Below are 21,067 nucleotides of genomic sequence, written 5' to 3' on the forward strand. Positions count from 1 at the left end.
GCTGGCTCCTGCCTTTGGATCAGCGCGGTGTGCCGGCCGCAGCGTGCCGGCCGCAGCAGCCATTGGAGGGTGAACCAACGGAAAATGAAGACCTTTCTGTCTCTCTCTCTCTCTCACTGTCCACTCTGCCTGTCAACAAATTAAAAAAAAAAAAAAAAAAGAGTGGTTGTGTGATTTTCCTAATATCAGAGAACTGATAGTAAAAGTAACATTTAATTCCATTTTTTAAGACCCAAAGTGCATTTGTTTTCCTCTGTGCTATGGTGCTTAGACAAAAGCGGTCCTTGTCACTCTCATGATTAGAATTAAACCCAGATTCAGACTGTTCCCTTGCTCCTAATGCTGATAATCTACTCTCAGGCCTTCAGGGAAAGCAGAGAATCTGTGTGCGGTTTGGTTTGATTGAGACCTATGTTCACTGTTACCAACTGTGGTAAAGAGGACAAAAATTATACAGAGCTAGAGAAGGAAGAAGTTAATAATTCTGAAAAGATACTCTGCTGACATGACCTATGACTTGATAAAAGAAAGAATAGATATGGTCTTGGGACTAAGAGGCCAGACAGTCTGTAAGTGCACGTGGCACGTGCACAAGCCTTTACTCAGCAGTTTTCAGGAATGCTGGGCAGTAGATGAGAAGGGGTCAGATACGGTAAGAAATAGATTGGAAGGCAAGCAGCATAATTGACCCTGCTTGGGAAAGAGAATGTGAGCTTGGAACAAGGCAAGATCCCTGAGCTCCTCCAACAGCAGGTAAGAGTTATCGATCCATTCACTCTTCATTTCATAGATATCCCTACATGAGCTCACCTTCACTCCTACATCCTCATCTCATCCACAAACCATGTGGGAATTGACCACACCAAATTCAAGGGAAATCGTCTGTAGATGTTCTCAGTAGACAAAGTAACAAGACCAGTTCCTCTGTTTGGCTTAAATTCACCTGAATTTAAAGACTGTGTATTTAAAAATAATTTGCTAACTTAAGCTGTTTCATTCTTGTACTTTGATCTAATAACTAATCAACATTTTGCCAAACCACAAAAGGTAAATGAAGAAAGCAGGCATTGAATATAACATCCAGTTCTGATATGATGTTAGCACTATTAAAAGGACTGCCTAGAAATAACAGTGAATGGAGTTGAGTATTCTGTGTCATAAGCCCAAAGATTCATGTAAAAATTCCAACCTTATATTTCAAGTCAAGTGAACAATTCCATATGCATTGAGGAAAAATGTATGTAAGTGTTCATATAGGAAGAGGTATAAAATCAAATTGTTTAAAGTTTGCTATTCAATGGAAACTTTACATGTACCATAGTAATTGCACACCAACTCTACACGGTAGTTAAAATCAGCTCCATTCTAGGCCGGCACTACAGCTCACTTGGCTAATCCTCCGCCTGCAGCACCGGCACCCCAGGTTCTAGTCCCGGTTGGGGAGCCGGATTCTGTCCTGGTTGCTCCTCTTCCAGTCCAGCTCTCTGCTCTGGCCTGGGAAGGCAGTGGAGGTTGGCCCAAGTGCATGGGAGACCAGGAGAAAGTGCCTGGCTCCTGGCTATAGATCGGCACAGTGCGCCTGCTATAGCGGCCATTTGGGGAGTGAACCAACGAAGGAAGACCTTTCTCTCTGTCTTTCTCTCTCACTGTCTAACTCTGCCTGTCAAAATAAAATTAAAAATCAGCTCCACTCTCTAAAAAATGATTCTGACGTTCATGGTGGTTAAATGTGTTCCAAGTTACAGAAGTGATAAGTGGTGTATTTGATTCCAAATCTATATCTTTTTCTTTGTAGGTGTTAATCAGTTGTGATGTTTGCAGTACTCTTTCTAGTATTTTCATGATCATCAGATTTTTTTCTATTTCAAATTCAGAGAGACAGGGATAGAGAGACAGAAAGATAAGCAGAGATCTCTCATCCCTTGTGTCACTCAACAAGTGCTTATAAAAGCCAGGGTAGTGCAGTTCAAAGCTAGGAGCTGGAACTCAATCTAGTGGGTGTCAGGAAGCTATTCTACTCTAGACATAACTTCCTGCCACGCAGGGTATGCGTCGGCTGTGGGAGGAGTCAGATGGGTTAATAGGCAATCAGGGTGATCCCAGTGGAATTTTGGGTGCAGAATGCTTGCTTCCCACCAAAAAATTATCTTTAGCAAGTTCAGAAGTGCCTGTCTGCCCACTCTTGGGAGCTTCCAATCTTACCATGAGAATAGCAAAGGAGTGGTGACTCCACCCCTCTGAGCTCTCATTTTATAGTGAAAACAAATTCGGTATCCTACCCTTGTTATGGTGTTTTTTTGTTTTTTGTTTTTTTTTTTTTGGTTTGTTTTATCATGAGCAAGCTTAACAGGCTAATCCTCCGCCTTGCGGTGCCGGCACACCGGGTTCTAGTCCCGGTAGGTGCGCCGGATTCTATCCTGGTTGCCCCTCTTCCAGGCCAGCTCTCTGCTGTGGCCAGGGAGTGCAGTGGAGGATGGCCCAGGTCCTTGGGCCCTGCACCCCATGGGAGACCAGGATAAGCCCCTGGCTCCTGCCATTGGATCAGCGCGGTGCGCTGGCCGCAGTGCGCCTACCGCGGCGGCCATTGGAGGGTGAACCAACGGCAAAAAGGAAGACCTTTCTCTCTGTCTCCCTCTACTGTCCACTCTGCCTGTCAAAAAAAAGAAAAAGAAGAAAAAAAAAAAAAAAGAATTGTCAATCAGGTCTTTTGATGGCTTTTGTCCCTGCCTGGTTACTGAATAACAAACTGATTCTGAAGTTTTTTTTTCTTTTTTTCTTTTTTTCCCTTGGAAATTGCACTTTAAAAACCCCAGTGCCACAGGTTCCTTGGGTTTTGCTTCTCTTGCAGCCCCCGTCCATGCCACTCTGGCTGCAGGCCTTTGACTCTAATAGATCTTGCTTTCAAACCTTTAAATCTCACTTTTCTCTTTGCCTTGTCTGCTTGGAAATTCTTTCAACGTGAGACAAAGAACCGAGGTAATATTTTCTCTGCTGCCGTTTCACTCATAATAGCAGGACACTGGGATGGGTAGTGCAGTTGGGGCTCCATCCAGCACTCTGATAGGGGCTGTGGGTATCCCGCATGACACCATAGCTACTACGCCAACTGCTCACTTGATCGTCACATTTTTAACACAAGACTCTTTAAACATCCCAATGAAGAAATGCTTCTAAAACATTATTTAAAATAAAATGTGTATTTCCAAGGAGACTCTACTCTGTTTAGAGATACAAATCAATATGCAAATTTAACCCAACTAAATGTGTTATCATGGAAATAGAATGACATTTTAATCATTTATTAATAATTATTATTTAAATGTTTACTTTCTTGGGGATTTTGTTTAGTAAATAAAACTTATTTAAAAATTTAGATGTTTAACAAATACACATGTAAATCTGGAGCTCCATAAGTATTCTTAAATTCCTCAAATGGAGATGGATAGCATTCTGAAGTTTCAGATAAATCACTGGTAATTTCATAGACAAAAATCCATATACCTGGCAGGCGCCACGGCTTAATAGACTAATCCTCCCCGTGAGGCACCGGCACACCAGGTTCTAGTCCCGGTTGGAGCACCGGATTCTGTCCCGATTGCTCCTCTTCCAGTCCAGCTCTCTGCTGTGGCCCGGGAGTGCAGTGGAGGATGGCCCAAGTGCTTGGGCCCTGAACCTGCATGGGAGACCAGGAGAAACACCTGGCTCCTGGCTTCGGATCAGCGCGGTGTGCTGGCCACAGCGGCCATTGGAGGGTGAACCAACGGCAAGAGAAGACCTTTCTCTCTGTCTCTCTCTCTCACTGTCCACTCTGCCTGTCAAAAAAATAAAAAATCCATATACCCAGCATCACATTCTCCCTTCCCAAAATCAGATTAGAGGAGGACATTCTTTTGGTCTCAAATATTCACTCTGTTTTCACATTAAAAATACTAATTCATCTCATTTGTAACCATAGCAAATAACTTGATGAGGTCTGGATGCATGTCTCTGGATATGAAGAGCTGACGTACATTTTCTTCACCCATGGTCTATGCATACAACATACAGTGGTGGATCGGGGACAAGCAAACACAGTAAATACTTTGAAAATTGAGAAAAGAGAACCCTGTGGCAGTTATCAGTGTCTAGCAATTCTGAGATCTTATTGGGCAAATTATCTCCAATTCTCCTATTTTAGGGGCTAGGTAAGATTCTTGATCAGACCCTATTTCAGCTTGGTCATTTTTGTTTTTCTCTATATCTCTTGATTTCATTCTCAGAGAATTTTTCCTTCCCATCACTTTCTTTGTTGTGTCTAATTCGAAAAAGTCATTGAACATACTTCTTCTTCAGCGTCCTGCCAAAGTCTTTTTTGATTAATTTTTTTTTTTAATGTTAGGCAAGTGGCACTTTTGGCAGTCACCATTCTCTTGAAATATTGTGTTTGATTCCAGTCAACTCCATGTACCACAAAATCACTTCTGGAATTGTTTCACAAATTATGCTTTTGTCCTTAATTATCAGTCCTGTGGATATATCAGGATTCCATGGGTTTGTGTTCATAAATTTCCTACATTTCCTAGAAGTCTTCATGATTTTTTTTTCTTCTTAAGATTGATTTATTTGTTTTAAAGGCAGAGTTACAGAGAGGCAGAGACAGAGAGAGAGGTCTTCCAACCATTGATTCATTCTCCAGATGGCCACAATGGCCGGAACTGCGCCAGTCCGAAGCCAGGAGACAGGAGCTTTCTCTGGGTCTCCCATGTAGGTGCAGGGGCCCAAGGACCTGGGCTATCTTCCATTGCTTTCACAGGCCATAGAAGAGAGCTGGGTCAGAAGAGGAGCTGCTGGGACTCAAATGAGCATCCATATGGGATACTGGCACTGTGGGTGGTGGCTTTATCTTTAATTCCACAACGCTGGCCCCCTATTTGTTTTTTTATTTTATTATTATGATTTATTTGACAGGTAGAGTTATAGACAGTGAGAGAGAGAGACAGAAAGGTCTTCTTTCCATTGGTTCACTCCCCAAATGGCTGCTACAGCCGGCGCTGCATCAATCCGAAGCCAGGAGCCGGGTGCTTCCTCCTGGTCTCTCATGCAGGTGCAGGGTCCAAGCACCTGGGCCATCCTCCACTGCACTCCCAGGCCACAGCAGAGAGCTGGACTGGAAGAGAAGCAACCAGGACTAGAACTGGTGCCCACAAGGGATGCTGGTGCTGCAGGCGGAGGATTAACCAACTGAGCCATGGCACCGGCCTCCCCTATTTGGTTTTTAAAAGTCTACTGAGTAGACCTTGTTACTTCAGGAGTTGTTGTTGTTAGTTAGCTTTTTATTTTTATCTTTTTACAAAGTATGTCAAGCCAGAATTTTGCTCTGAGGTCACATCTAATTGTTACACTTAAAGTACTTAACCTAAGACTATTTTTCAATGGACTGTCAAACATACAACACACACACACACACACATAGTATCAAAGTTAAGCAAAGAAGCCTTTATTCAAGACTGTTGCAATAGGGGACAGGGTTTTAGCTCACCATCACTGAAACAAAAAGCTAGTGTAGTAGGGTTTACAAGAGTAAAAGCAACAGATTTTAGGGGGAGGCTTGTCAAAGGGGTATATACTCATACCAAAGTGTTCTTAAATCAGCAAAAGTTTACTTTTCCTATGAATGGGCCACCTGTGTTAACTGGTGCCCATTGAAGAAGTTAGAGCGGGGTGAGGTAGAAGGGCTGTCTTCCCTGACTACAAAGGAATGGTTCCAGGTCTCTAAGACAGACATTTTTAGCAAAAGGTTGAGAGAATATTTACATTTCAAAGGGACACAGAAATGGTTTACAATGGAAAGTTTTAAAAATGAGAGTAAATTCCCTAATTACAGGGAGATCAGTGGCCAATAATTAGGAAGAAATTTACCTAAAATTTAGTGACACTGAGGGAAACATTATGGCTGTCCTGGTTAGGACACAGCATGGTGTTAAAGAAAAGCCCTTCTGTTTTCTAGTCACTCACTTTCTGGGCTTCTATATTTTCTCCAAATTTTGCTTTTAAAGTTGCCAGTTTCTGCTGTGCTTTTTTTGTTCTTAAATGAACTCATCGATTTGTTATAATACCTGAAAAAAATCATTCCTACATTCAAAATTCTCCCGCAAAATTTTATTTTCTTTCTTTATAGTGACTATAACTGAAATTGTACAGCATGTCTAACTATTACATAACATGGGTCATTTTCCAAGTTTTCTGTAAGAGTTTCTTTGCTACCTGTCACTTAATGCCAGATACAATGACCCATTTCAGTTTTTTTCCAATTGCTTTTGTTTTGTTTTATGGTATCACTCCATTAAGTTTCAGCATTGGTCAGGTTTTGTTACTTCAAAATATAACATAAAATCTCATTGGTATGCAACATTAAGCATTTGTCTTGCCTATGGTCTTTGTGTCATTGGGGTCATCTCTATGGGTTCAGCTGAGAAGTATTAAAATGCCAAAGGAACTTTTCTCGTGACAATGGGAGAAGCACAAGGGAGAAAGCCAAACACGAAAGAACATTTTAATCCTCTGCTGTCTGTCAATCCAGTAATATTCCATTTGCCAAAGTAAGTCAGACTGACAAGGCTGCAGTGACGGGGAGGGAAGTTCACACCACCCTCTGTGGATACAGGGTAAAGGAAGAGAATACTGAGCATAAGCAATGACTCAGTCTATCATAGCTCCTTGTCTTTCTTGCTTTTAAATTTAATGGATGAGAAAAACTTACGTTTTGAAGGATTGCTATGAGAATTATATAATATAGTATTCATTAAATACTTAATACACAATCATATGTATAAATTCCCTAGATGTTTGTTTTCTTGTACCAAGATAAATATCATTCTTCAAGGCAAAGCAATTTTACATATTGTTTATGCACATAAAATTATAGTTTCTTTAAGTTGTCTCTTCCCTTTCCCTTTAACATAATATTTCAAGTCAAATTTGTTACAATTATTATTATTATTATTATTTTTTGACAGGCAGAGTGGACAGTGAGAGAGAGACAGAGAGAAAGGTCTTCTTTTGCCTTTGGTTCACCCTCCAATGGCCGCCGCGGTAGCGCACTGCGGCCGGCACACTGCGCTGATCCAATGGCAGGAGCCAGGTGCTTCTCCTGGTCTCCCATGGGGTGCAGGGCCCAAGCACTTGGGCCATCCTCCACTGCACTCCCTGGCCTCAGCAGAGAGCTGGCCTGGAAGAGGGGCAACCAGGACAGGATCAGTGCCCTGACCGGGACTAGAACCCGGTGTGCCAGCGCCGCAAGGCGGAGGATTAGCCTAGTGAGCTGCGGCGCCGGCTGTTACAATTATTTTTAATCCCAAATAGTGCATAGGTCACATAATTCAACAACATTTTATTGCATTTTAGACATTCTGATTCTACTCTATGTCAGTTGCACCCAAGATACAGAATGGAACATTTTTCTCATAGAAAGCTATTTAAAAGAGTGGTTGAAGAAGAGACTTTGGTGGTTCCTACTGTCAAGACACTATCAGTGAGTAATCTAACTAACAACTGATCTTTGATTCTCTGGATTAAGAAGGCCTGCGTCTTGGTACAATGTAATCATTTGTACTTACTCTGTTATATACATTTAGAACAGGAGAACACCTAGAGGAATTTTGGCTGGTTTTCTTCTGCTTAATATTCCCTCCCTTCCTTTCCTCATTCAATTTGCATTTGCTATCTTATAGATATTTTTAGGAATATTCCCTGAAGTCCTTTAGAATGTGTGATATTCAATGTGCCTAGTCACCAGCTTATAAGGAAAACATTCCAGGAGAAAAAGATGAAAATGTATCAGTCCTTTTAGAACTGTCTTTCATCTGCATAAGCCTGCTCTGTCAACTTTAGGCATGCTACATATTACTGGCTTTCAAGATGGTTTTACCGAAACAGCAAAAGATTTCTTTGAAATTAAAATTGAAATAATGTGCTACAAAATCACTTTAGATCCTGCTGTCTTAATTAGTGTTTAACTATACACAAATCTTTAGGCATATAAGTATGAAACTAAAAGTACAAAGGGGAAATAATGGAAAACAGCACAGGCTTTGGAGTTAGACTAAAAGGGGTTTGATGTGTAACCCTGTAAATCATACAGTCTATGTAAATTCCAGTATCTGTATATGTTAAATGGGTTTAATTTTAGAACACTGCTTGCATAATTAATCCAGGGATTAAGTGAAATAACAAATATTTCTTATATTTCAGAAGGGGAGTGAATGAAATAATACATGCATAGTATAACACACCTAGTAAAAAATGCAATATATAAAAATATATATATAGCCCATTGTTGGAGAGAAAGTAATTTTCCCTCTCCCATTCTAAATTCTGGAGTGGACCCCTGAAACAAAACAAAATAACAAGACAAAAATAATCAAAATTTTATCAGCATATATATCATACGTAAAACACATGGGATGTCAGTAACTTAAAGAAGTGACTTAGGACTCAAGCTTATTTAGCACCCTTAGCAAATAAGATTACATTTCTAGAAAAATCAAAGAAAAGCATGTATCTGCTTCTCAATTGCCTTCTATTCAAAATAATACTTGTGCTACAGTGACATACTCTTGGGTATTCACTACACAAAGTGACCTCAAAAAGTTCATGGAAAATGGAATTAAAAGATCCATTTATTTTGGTGTAAAATATTTTGAAACCTGTACATAGATTTATCATAACATACATTTTAATGAACTTTTGAAAGATGTCTATTTTCATGGATTTTAAAATTTTTATACCAAAATATACATTTTTTCATTTCGTTTTCTTTCAAAACTTTGAGGCAATCTTATATGTCAAATATATTATATATGTGTAAAGGTATTGAACATTTTGTATTTTATATTTTACTATAACTTTACCAATGGATGTAAACACATATCTATTAATATTAATAACAGAAACACTGATATTCTTCAAGCAGGTAAAATTTGGAAATGGATTCAAACAGGTATGGGCAGACTTATCTGTGAAGGCCAGATAGCTAGTATTTTAGACTTTTTAGGAATAAAATCTGTCACAACTTCTGAACTCTGTTTCTGTAGTAGCCTAGAAACCACAGACTGCACATAAATGAATCAGTTATGGCTGTGCTTCAAGAAGATTTTATTTATGAACATTGAAATTCAAACTTTGTCTAATCTTCATGTTTCACAAAATATCAATATTGTGTATAATTTTCAGGCATTTAAATGTGAAAGTTTCTTAGCTAAATAGTTGTATAAAAATTGGTAGTGTGCCAGGATTGTTTTGGGAGCTATAGTTTGTCTACTTCTAAAGTAAAATATTGTGCCTGTGTTGACACTTCTGTTTAATGTGATTTCTGCCTTGTTTTGTTTAATCATATGGCTAGAGAATTTTTCACAGAAAAACTATATTGATTTCTATTTACTAAATGGGTAATACTATGTACACTCTTCTCCAAAAATTAATTTCAAAGATACAAAGTTCAGATGGACAGAAGTGTTGGTTATATTAAAAAAATAGGTCTTTAGCAAATATATATGTGCTCATGCTTGTATCCAAGAAAGTTATTATTCCTAATATATGTAGCTTTCCATGTCCACTATTATAAAATATTTATCTCTCTTTAACTTTTAATTTATTTGTTTGAAAGGCAGACACATACACAGAAAGCTAGAGCTAGAGCTAGAGGTGGAGAGAGAAAAAGAGAGTTTCCAATCATCTGGTTCACTCCACCAAATGCATGCAACCACTTGGGCTGGGCTGAGGCCAAAACTGGGAACACAATACTGTTCTTCACTGTGGGCGACAGAAACCCCATCACTTGAGCTTTCTCTTCTACCTCCAGCGTCTGTATTAGCATGTAGGTGGAGTCAGACGTTAGAGCTAGGAGTCAACCCCAGGAACTCCAATGTGAGTTGTAGGCACCTTATCTGCTAGGCTAAATACCCACCCCCTATTATTTTATTTTTAATTGAAAATAACTCTATTATCACTGGAAAGAAGTATTTAATGTATAAATAAAAGGAGTGCAAGTTGAAAGGCCTCAGCAAACAAAAGAATCATGAAAACTGCTCTAAAATCTTTTACTACATTACTTTTTATTATTTGTTGTTATAACTGTGCTTAAGAGGCTTACTCAAGGTTAGTTGATTTTTCTTTTAGTTTTGATTTTTCTTTTATTTGCAGATGGGAGTCAGAGAAAAAGAGTTCCAGGAGTTCACTCTCCAAATGGCTGCAAGAACTGGGCCAGGCCAAAGTGAGGCGCCAGAAACTCCATCTGGGTCTCCATGTGGGTGGCAGAGAATCAAGTACTTCAGCCATTATTCCCAGCAACATTAACAGGGATCTGGAACAGAAGTAGAAGAGCCTGGACTTGAACTGCCCTCTGACATGGGTGTCCCGAGCCATATGTGACTGGCTTCAGTGCCCACTCCTTTTGCTATTTTTGAAACTTACTTTCTTAGTGTGTAACTTTACTAGTATCGACTGCTTAATTGTTCATTTTACATTTTCTGGACAACACTGTGATCTTCACAAGAACAGGAACTACTTTGTTGATTTTGCCATTTTGCATCCAATAATCAGAATCAAGTCTAGTACAAACTAGCCTCAATAAATATTTGCTCAGTGGTTTTATAACATGATTTTCATAGATGTCCAATTCCTGCTGCTTTCCAATCTCTTTTTCCATGTGTTTCCTCAAGGATATCTCTGCCTAAAGTGCCTGAAAGAGCACCAGACACTGAAAAGAAGTTAATATATGCCTAATGAATGAATCTGTATGGTAGATAAATATAAACAAAACATGACCACATAACTCTATTCAGTATTCAGTTTTAAAATTCATATGTGGTGGACAGAATACCAGCCCTCTAACGATACCTAAGTCCTAGTGCCTAGAATATGTGATTATATGCTTTTATGTAGTAAAGGGGAGTTAGGTTGAAGATGGACTTCTGGTTGTTAATCAGTTGGTATTAGACAGATAACCTTTGAGTTTGTGAGAATCAGTTCTTTTTAAATGATTTGCTGAAATTGGGTCCATACACTCACTTCCTTGGGATTTGTCAAGGCTAGTGATATCATTATAGATGCGAATTGGAGGCAATATCCCCTATTCAAGAAAATGGTGTCTGCATGAAGTCAGATGTGTGTAAATTTTCAATCTGTCCTATAAATTGTGCCATTTAAGAACAGACAAAGGAAAAGTTAACGCAGCAAATTGTCAGAGAATACAGCCATTGACTCTCTCTTATTTAATGTCTGAGTGAAATGATATCAGCAAAAATCATCAAGATTAATAATCTTGACAAAGGTCACAAATGTTGAAAAAGAGGACGAAAAGGACCATCTTCCTGGTTCGTAATAAATAGGCCTTAAACGACTCATGTTGATTGGATTACAGTTTAATGTTATATTAATTGAATAGGACGTCAAGGAATTCATTTTTTGAGGGTGAATCTACTGCGAAAAAGCCTCCTCTGTGTCTCACTATCATTGATTCACAACTATAGAGGAAGTTATGTCACATTTACCTGCATAACTTTTTTTTTTTTCAAATTCTTCCCTATTCCCAGAGATTCAGATTTTGCAATGTTATTTCCTTTCTCCTAAAACCAAGGAATCAATACCCTGGTGTCAATAGTAGTAGTTACAAAATTGTTACATCATTCAAGTATACAAGGAACATAAATTATTGTTTTTTGTTTTAAACATTTTAATCTCTTAAAGAAAGAAAGAATAGGGATGGGGCATAGTGGGTAATCTATTGCCTGCAATACCTACATCCTACATGGGTGCCACTTACTGTCCTGGCTGCTCCACTTCCTCTTCAGCTCCCTGCTTATGGCCTGGAAAAAGCAGCAGAAGATGGTACAAGTGTTTGGGCTCCTGACAACACATGTGGGAGACCTGGAGGAATCTCCTGGCTCCTGGCTTCAGCCTGGCCCACTACCTGCCATTGGGGCCATCTGGGGAGTGAACCAGTGGGTGGAAAATCTCTTTCTCTGTCTCTTCATTCTCTGTAACTCTGACTTTCAATAAGTAAATAAATCTTAAAAAAATGGATTTTTTTCTTCATTATAAATAAATAAAAGCATATTAAGCAATTGTCACTGTTCCTCATCCACAAAAAGATTTCTGTTAATTATAGTAACTCTCATAGTAGATTGTTTTCTTCTTAACTTTCTATTAGTTTTCCCTCATATATTCTATGTGTCAATAAAGTTACTGTGTATACATTTCCTATTGCTACTGTAACTAGTTAACCACAAATGTAGTTGTTTAAAACACCACCAATTTATTGTCTTATGGCTCTTGAGTTTAGAAAAACAAAGTGAGCCTCCCTGAGCTAAAATCAAGGTCCTGACAGGACTGTGTTCCTTTCTAGAAACTTGTGGAGAGGATGTATTTCTTTCTTGGCCTTTTCAGCTTCTAAGAGTTACTCAGATTTCTTGATTCTTTATTCACACAGTCCTCAAAGTTACCAATGACTAGTAGAGTCTTCCTCAGGATGCCATCCATCTTGTTTTGACTCTTGCCTTCTCATTTCCATTTAAGTGTACTTTGTGACAACATCAGGCACATCAGAGTAATCCCTCTAATAACAACTGATTAACAAAAGGAAAAAAGCGACAAACTATGAATAATAAAAAATTTTGTTATTTTTTTAATAAACACATCAACTATCTTATGATTGAATAAGCAATTGAACAAACTTTTCTAATAAGAATTTTTGAAAGATGATGTTGTAAAATTTAGTGTTATTTTCCCTCTCATAGTTTCTTTTATGCAGGTTATTAGCACTGTGGCAAGACATATGTTTGCCTCTTTAAAAAAGTCCCCAGGATTTCCTTTTGATCGTTATTCTAGAATGTTCTTTAGTCAGTTATTACCAAAATAAATGCCAATTATTTTCAATATGTCTCATTGGAAACTAGAAATATTTTCAAGATTGGCCTAAAAACTTAGTGGATAAGGGCTTTAAAAGGGCAGAAAATGCACAGATGCACAATAAAAGTTTAAAGAGCAGGACCTGACATTTTTGGAATACCCTTAGTGAATATTAACTAGAATTCCATTGCTAGGGCTAACTTTGACTTTAACTGCTGCATTCTCACTGTTAGCTCAGTAGAACTTTGAGATTTTCTTCACTCTGGACAATGCTGTAATATGATGCTTTTGGCATCTAGTCTTCCTGTTTATTTTTTGCATTGTTACAGGTATTTTCAAGATGGAATTGTGTTCTCTACCCAAGAATCTCATTGCATTGTACTCTTGCACAACCAAGGACTCAAAGCCCAGGTAAATAAAACATAAATATAATGAAGAATCTTCAGTTTTATCTTTTAATCTGGATGTAAAGGAAAACTAGAGAAAAGTTGAAGGATTTTATCAAGTCATAAAGAAAATAAGAAAATTTTTTATATCAAACTAAAATAGTCTTTATATTTACACTGATATACACACACCCACACATACATACAAGTCAAGCAGAGTATGTTAAAGATTTATAGCATTCTTTTGTCTAAAATAGTACTTGAGATCTGGGAATTTCAACACATGATACCCATATCTTCCTTTAATAAATTATGGAAACACCTGGGTGTTTTCCCTCTACGGATTCCAATCTTGTTTTCAGAAGAACAAGATATTCAGATATTTACTACAAAGACATTTTAATATATTATTTGTTAACTCATACTCCTGTCTCCAGTATGAAGATCCTTCCACTCTTATTTTTTACTGAGATCCATCTTCAATTGATCTTATACAAATATGATTAACTCTATGTTAAGTAAAGAGTTAAACATCGCTTCTCAGCCTTTTGGCTAAGATCAAGTGAAGTAAAGAGTTAAACAAATAGTATGAAGAAAAAAAAGAAAAAATAAAAAAAATGACAAGACAAGACAAGGGCAGCTAAAGTCATCACTTCTCGAAATGTCAATTTAACTTCCAAAGATTTTGTTTTAAGTGCTCTATTAGTTCTCATAGATCAGGGAGAACATATTTGTTCCTTTGGGACTGGCTTATTTCACAAAGTATGATGTTTTCCAGGTTCATCCATTGTGTTGCAAATGACTGGATTTCATTTTTTTTTTTTTTACTGCTGTGTAGTATTTCATGGGGTACATATACCATAATTTCTTTATCCAATCTGGTTGATGGGCATTTAGGTTGATTCCATTTCTTAGCTATTGGGAATTGACCTGCAATAAACATAGGGGTGCAGATAACACTCTCATTTACTGATTTCATTGCCCTTTGGTAAGTTCCCAAGAATTGGATGCCTGGGTCAAATTGTAGGTCTATATTCAGATTTCTGAGATATCTCCATATTATCTTCAATAGTGGCTTTACCAGTTTACATTCCCAACAACAGTGCATTAGGCTACCTTTTTCCCCACATCCTCGCCAGCATTTGTTGTTTGCTGATATCTATATGAAAGCCATTCTAACTGGCATGAGGTGGTATGTTGTACTGTTGTCTTCATTTGTTTCCAGAAATTTTTTGATTTTTTTTTTAAATTTCTTCTATCCTGGTTGCCCCTCTTCTAGGCCAGCTCTCTGCTATGGCCCAGGAGTGCAGTGGAGGATGGCCCAAGTGCTTGGGCCCTGCACCCCATGGGAGACCAGGAGAAGCATCTGGCTCCTGCCTGCAGATCAGTGCGGTGCGCCAGCCGCAGCGCGCAGGCCGCGGAGGCCATTGGAGGGTGAACCAATGGAAAAGGAAGACCTTTCTCTCTGTCTCTCTCTCTCACTGTCCACTCTGCCTGTCAAAAAAAAAATTTCTTCTATGATCCACTGTTCATTCAGGAACGTGTTGTTCAGTCTCCATGTGTTCACATACATTCTAGAGATTCCTGAGTTGCTGATTTCCAGTTTCATTCTATTGTGGTCTGGGAATATACATGGTATGATTTTGATTTTTTTGCATTTGCTGAAACTTGCTTTATGGTTTAATATGTGGCCAACCCCAGAGAAAGTTCCATTTACTGGGAAGAAGAATCTTTATGCTGCAACTATAGGATAAAAAGTACTGTAGATATCTGTTAGGTCCATTTGGTCTATAATGTCAATTAAATCTGCTGTTTCCTTGCTGATTTTCTGTCTGGTTCATCAGTCCATTGCTGAATGTGTGGTACTGAAGTTCCACATTACTATTGTATTGATTGGAGTCTATGTCTCTCTTTGGATCCCTTAATATATTTTTTTTAAATAGCCAGGTGCCCTGTAATTAGATGCATATACATTTATAATAGTTACATCTTCCTGTTGAATTGATCCCTTAATCATTACATAGTGTCCTTCTTTGTCTCCTTTAACAGTTTTTATGTTAAAGTTTATTTTATCTGATATTAGGATTGCTACACCAGCTCTTTTTTTTTAGTTTCTGTTTGCATTGAATATCTTTTTCTATCCTTTCACTTTCAGTCTGGTGAGATATGTTTTTTGTAGGCAGCAAATAGATGGGTTTTGTTTTTTAACCCATTCAGGTAGTCTGTCTTTTAACTGGAGAGTTGAGACCATTTACATTCAAGATGACTTTTGGTAAGTAATAACTTTGCCTTGCCATTTTTTCCAAAAATATTCCTATTTTTTAATTTGAATTTCCTTTGAGCTTTTGCTGGGAGATTTTCTGCCTTTACGTTCTTTTGTAGTGATGACCATATTTCTATATTTCTCTGTGCAGCATATCCTTAAGCATCTTTTATAAGGCTGGATGAGTGCTGACAAATTATTTCAATTTCTGTTTGTTATGGCAGGTCTTTATTTCACCCTCATTCATAAATGAGAGCTTTGCAGCGTATAGTATTCTGGGTTGACAGTTTTTTTTTTCTCTTAATACTTGTAATATATTTCAATATATCTCACCATTCTCTCCTAGCCTATGGGATTTCTGATAAGAAGTCTGCTATGAGTCTAATTGGTGATCATCTGAAAAGAATCTGGCATTTCTCTCATGCACATTTTAGAATCTTTTCTTTATGTTTTATGGCGGTGAATTTGATGACAATGTGTCCTGATCTTTTCTGATCATGTCTATTAGAATTTCTATGTGCTTTCTGTACTTGAATGTCTCTTTCCTTTTCCAAATTATGGAAGTTTTCTGTTATTATTTGACTGAAAAGGCCTTCTAATCCATTCTCTCTCCATGCCTTCAGGAACTCCTAGAACCCATATGTTAGGTCTTCTGATAGCATTCTATAGATTCCCAACAGTTTTTTTTTTTTTTTAGTTTTCTTATTGTTTTTGTTTTGATTGTATAATTTCCTGTGCTTTGTCTTCTAAGTCATATATTCTTTCTTCTGCTTCAGTGATTCTATTAACGCCGCTTTTCACTGCATTTTTTAATTTGTTCTATTGAGTTCTTCATTTCATTTTGATTTCTCTTTAAGTTCTCAATTTCATGGGAGAAATTTTCTTTCATGTTCTGTATGGATTTCAGTAGTTCATGCATTTGCTCCTGATTACTTCTATGTAATCTTATGACCAAATTTTTGAATTCCATTTCTTGCATTTCTTCAATCTCATCATCTTCACAATCTAGTATTGAAGTGTTGTGTTCTTTTGGGGGCATCATATTGTCTTCCTTATTCTTGTTTCTTGAATTGATACATTTGTTATTCAATGTTTGTGGAGTTACACATTAGTTTCTTTGTTTTTTTCACTGTGACAGCTTTTATCCTTATACTGTGCTTCTGTAGATAAGTGGAGTATCTGCTTTCAGGGAATATCAAGACTTGTAATGGGTGTGGCCAGGGAGCTCTGCCCAGGTATCCATAGTTAAGGGTGTGCCTAAAGTGACACACCCAGGTTTGATGTAATCAATATCCTTTTTTTTTTTTTTAAATCAGATGTGAGGTTTATTCTGCTCAGCTGAGCCTCTCTTCTCAAAGGAGATCAGTGCCTGAGCACTAGACCCGAGGGGTATAATATTCATCTGCTCTGCCCCAAAGACCACACAAAGGATCCAAGCAGTCCTCAGTGTAAGCTCAGATTCCCCATCAATGTCCCTCACCAGGTAACCAGGAACCCATGAGTGTATGAAATCTCCCACAGTGACTGTCCAGAATCTCAGCCACACCAAGAGTCCTCCCACACAATCTCAGTTTTTTTTCTCACAGTCTCGGCACACAAGCCTCCCACAGTCACATGAACCCAGTCACCTGTTAGTTCTCCCCACCAGAGTCAGGAGTTCCCACTAGGCTGGTTGCTGGGTGCAGACACAAGCTGGCATAGCTGTTATGTATGCCCGAAATGGCACCCTCTCTATTGGCTTGTTACAGAACACCATTGTAAAGTCCTCAGGGAGAGAGAAACATGTCTTTTCTTTCCTACTCTAGTTTGGCAGATACACTATCCCTCTGGGCTCCAAGCTAGGTTCCCTCTAGGCTCTTCCTGCAACTTTATAGCCACTGGCTTGGGCTGCTGCAGTCTGGTCTCATCTCACTCTCCAACTCTGGTGTGTAGGCTCTCGGCTGCTGGGGTCCTGAGTTCTGGGTGTCCAGACTCTCCACATAGGTCCACTGTGTCACTCTAATTTGTGTAGAGTTTTCTTTGCCATTTTCCCTAACTTTTCCCTGAGATTCTACTCTCTCCACTTTTTAAAAACTGTTTTCTCCTAGACTAGAGCAGTAAGCTCCCTCCTTATTCTGCCAATTGGAACTCAGAAATATTGATTTAAACAGTTGTTCATGTGCTAAACTACTTTTACAAAAGCTAAGGAAATAAGGTGTACTAAAATATATGACTTTTATATAATAATAAAAGAGTGCCTGAAGGAAAGTTTCCCAAATCAACCTTTCCTCAACTCTTAACAGTGCACCCCAATGGGACAGATTCGTGCTTCACATTTCATTACTGCTAGTGATGGGCCTTGGTATGCACCCCTTGAGACTGCAGATATCTTAGGCCAATGAGACTAAAGTTTTACTCAACTTAATGTTGACCTTTGTGGTCCAGAGAATAACTTTACCACTCCAACCTCAAGAGTATGAGTAGGTTCTACCCACTGAGGAGTTAAACAGAAGTATCAGATAAATTTGTTTCAGTGCTGGGCCAGTGAGAACCAAGACTTTGTAAATTGTTGTTGCCTTTATCCCTTGGCTTGTGCCTGTGGATGGGATCTCTAGATCCACCACAGTACCAGGAAGAAAGTTGTAGCCCTAGTCAGTCAGATGTCTACTTCTGCTGGCATTATCAGAGGCTGATTTCAGAGGTCCCAAGTTGTGAACTCACCACTCACCAAAGCAGCAGGAAGCTTTGGCTTTGTTATACTCCTGTGCTACACTGGTATCAGTGAGCTATGGGCTCCTGGTATGAGCTGGCACTGCAGTTTTGGTGGCTGTAGGACTGTTACCCCATTCATCCTCCAAATCTCAAGTGTCATAATTTGAACAGAGAAACTGTCCAGTTGGGAATGGAAAAGGAAGGTAGACTTTGAGTCAGTGCATAAGAAGAGCCTGGGGTCAGTCTCTCCATAATAAAGCTCTGAGGTGGGCAAGATTCCATAATGGGATAAACCAGGAAAAGTCTTATTGAGATGTACTTCTTTATTTAGGTCTCTCCTAGTTTATTCCAAACACTACCCTAACAATCAATATAGGGCAAAAGCTAACTTGGGAAATCTTCCAGAGGTAAAACAGTGATTACATATCAACTACAAGATAACAGCACACCTAAACTTGGGGAACCATCCAGTGCTGAAATAGAGGAAGTGTTCAGAGGCTCAAAGAAGATAAACAGACTACTTAGAATTTCTGTAAGAACAGAGATAGCAAAAGACAGGTTAAAAAGACTGGAGAAAACACAGAATCCTTCTGCATAGATGACTTTGCAGATCAACATGCCTCAAGAAATTCCAGGAATCATGATTTCACCTAATAGATAAAATAAGGGTCCAGAAACTGACCACATAGTAATTGACATGTACAAGCTCTCAGGCATAAAACTTTAAATAGCTGTACTAAGAAAACTCAACAAACTTCAAGAAAACACAAATTAATATTTTGGAAGTCTACTAGAGAAACTTAACAGACATTGAAATAATTACAAACAAAATCACATATCCTTGAATTGAAAATTACACTAAGAAACAAAGAAAAAGAAACAAAAAAAGTAAAAGAAGGCATCAATAGTTGAATAGATCAAAGAGAAAAAAGAACCTGTGAGACCAAAGGTAGACTTTTTGAAAATACATAGTTGGAAGAGGAAAAAAAAATGGGAAAAGAATTAGAAAGAATGAATGAGCTTTATGAGAAACTTACAGCAGCATTAAATGTACAAATATTTGGGCTATTGATTTTTAAGCAGTATGTGCAAGGGGCAAAAGAATAGGAAGTCTATGCAAAGAGACAATAACAGAAAACTCTCCAAACCTATAGAAACACACAAGTGTCCAGGTATCCACCAGACAGTCAAAAGTAATCATTCTGATTCAACTCAACCAAATTTACCTCACTCAGTATCTCAGTGTCTCAAAGGGTAAAGAGAAAAACAAGTTTCTCAAAAATCAGCAAGAAAAAGAGACAAATAGCACACAGTATTCTAATTCACCTGACAGTACACTGTTCAGGAGAATCCTTAAAGACCAGAAGGGAGTGGTAAGAGATTTTTACAGTGCTGAAGGGAACAAAATGACAACTAAGAATACTATACCCAACAAAGCCACACTTCAAAATTGGAGAGATAAAGACATTCCCAGACACACAAAGCTGAGAGATTTACCACAAACCAGACTTGTTCTATAAGAAATTCTAAAAGGAAATTTTCAGTCTTAAAGGAAAAAATACTGAGTAAGAACAAAACAGAGAAACAAATAAATTTAACTGGTAATAGCAACTATAAAGGCAAATTTGGAACATTCTAATATTATGAACACAATGTATAAAATCTGCTTATGCCCTTCATATGAAGATTAAAAAACAAAGGAGTTAAAATAATAACTATATTAATCTAATAGGTGTTGGTAACATAGAAATTTGTTAAATGGGTCATCAAGAATTCAAATTTGGAAATGAATGGTGTTCAAGTATAGGGTATTTTATTAGTATTTTTCTCTTTCTTTTCTGGTTCTTTTCATATCTTCATGATAAATACTAAGGTACTATCACTTCCAAAGAGTTAACTCTAGTAAAACAATGAAACAGCACTTTACATTAAAGGTTGGATAGAATTCAACAGTGAATTCCTCCACCTACTCTTCCTCCCCCAGTCCTGAGCAAAAGCTGGGAGGATTTTTATTACTGATTCAATCTCTGTCCTGGTCATTGGTCTACTTAGGTTTTCTATGCCTTCATGCCTCATTTTATAAATTTTACATAGCAGGAAATCTTTCCATTTCTTCTAGATTTACAAATTACTTTTCATAATTTTTAAAGTAATTCCTGATGATTGTTTTTATTTCTGTTCTGTCAGATATAACATATCCTTTTTCATCTCTGATTTTATTAATTTGACTCTTCTCCACTGCCCCCTACCTTTTTTTAATTGGCTAATTAGGTCAATAGTTTATCAATTTTATTTTTTTAAAAAGCAGATCTCCATTTTACTGATTGTTATATTTCAATTTTTGTTTATTTTCTCCATCTTTTATTATTTCTTTCCTCCTCTAAATTTGGGGTTTGGTTTGTTCTCGTTTTTCTAGGTTCTTGATATGCACTGTTAGGTCATTTATTTGAAACTTTTCCACTTTTTTATGTAGGGACAAATTGCTATAATCTTTCCTCTTAGAACTGTTTTGCTGTAATACTTAAGTATTGATAATGAATCAAAGATCTAAATCTTTGACCCAACATCATAAAATTACTAGAGAAAAATTGCTGAGATTAATTTGAAATAAATGTTGATGGAATCCCAGAAATAGTTGAATGTGATATACCACATATACTAGGAATGCCATGTCTGAGGTCTATTATACTTATTTTTTAAGGAAGCTTTTTTAATGAGCACAGTGCACAGTGACTTCTGTTATTAATTTAACAATTAACACTTTTGTGTATGATGTCAGTGATCACCCAAGGCTCTTGACATGAGCTGTCAAGGCTTTTGAGTCCACAATCTCCATCAGTAT

The 21,067-nt window shown here is 37.8% G+C and overlaps 1 pseudogene; it reads left to right on the top strand.

The window, feature by feature from the left end:
* The first annotated feature begins 505 nt into the window (after positions 1–505).
* Positions 506–21,067, top strand: part of LOC133770994 (oxysterol-binding protein-related protein 9-like) — a 101,738-nt pseudogene continuing 81,176 nt past the window's right edge.

Source organism: Lepus europaeus, chromosome 12 (assembly GCF_033115175.1).
Source record: "Lepus europaeus isolate LE1 chromosome 12, mLepTim1.pri, whole genome shotgun sequence".
Classification (NCBI taxonomy): Eukaryota; Metazoa; Chordata; class Mammalia; order Lagomorpha; family Leporidae; genus Lepus; species Lepus europaeus.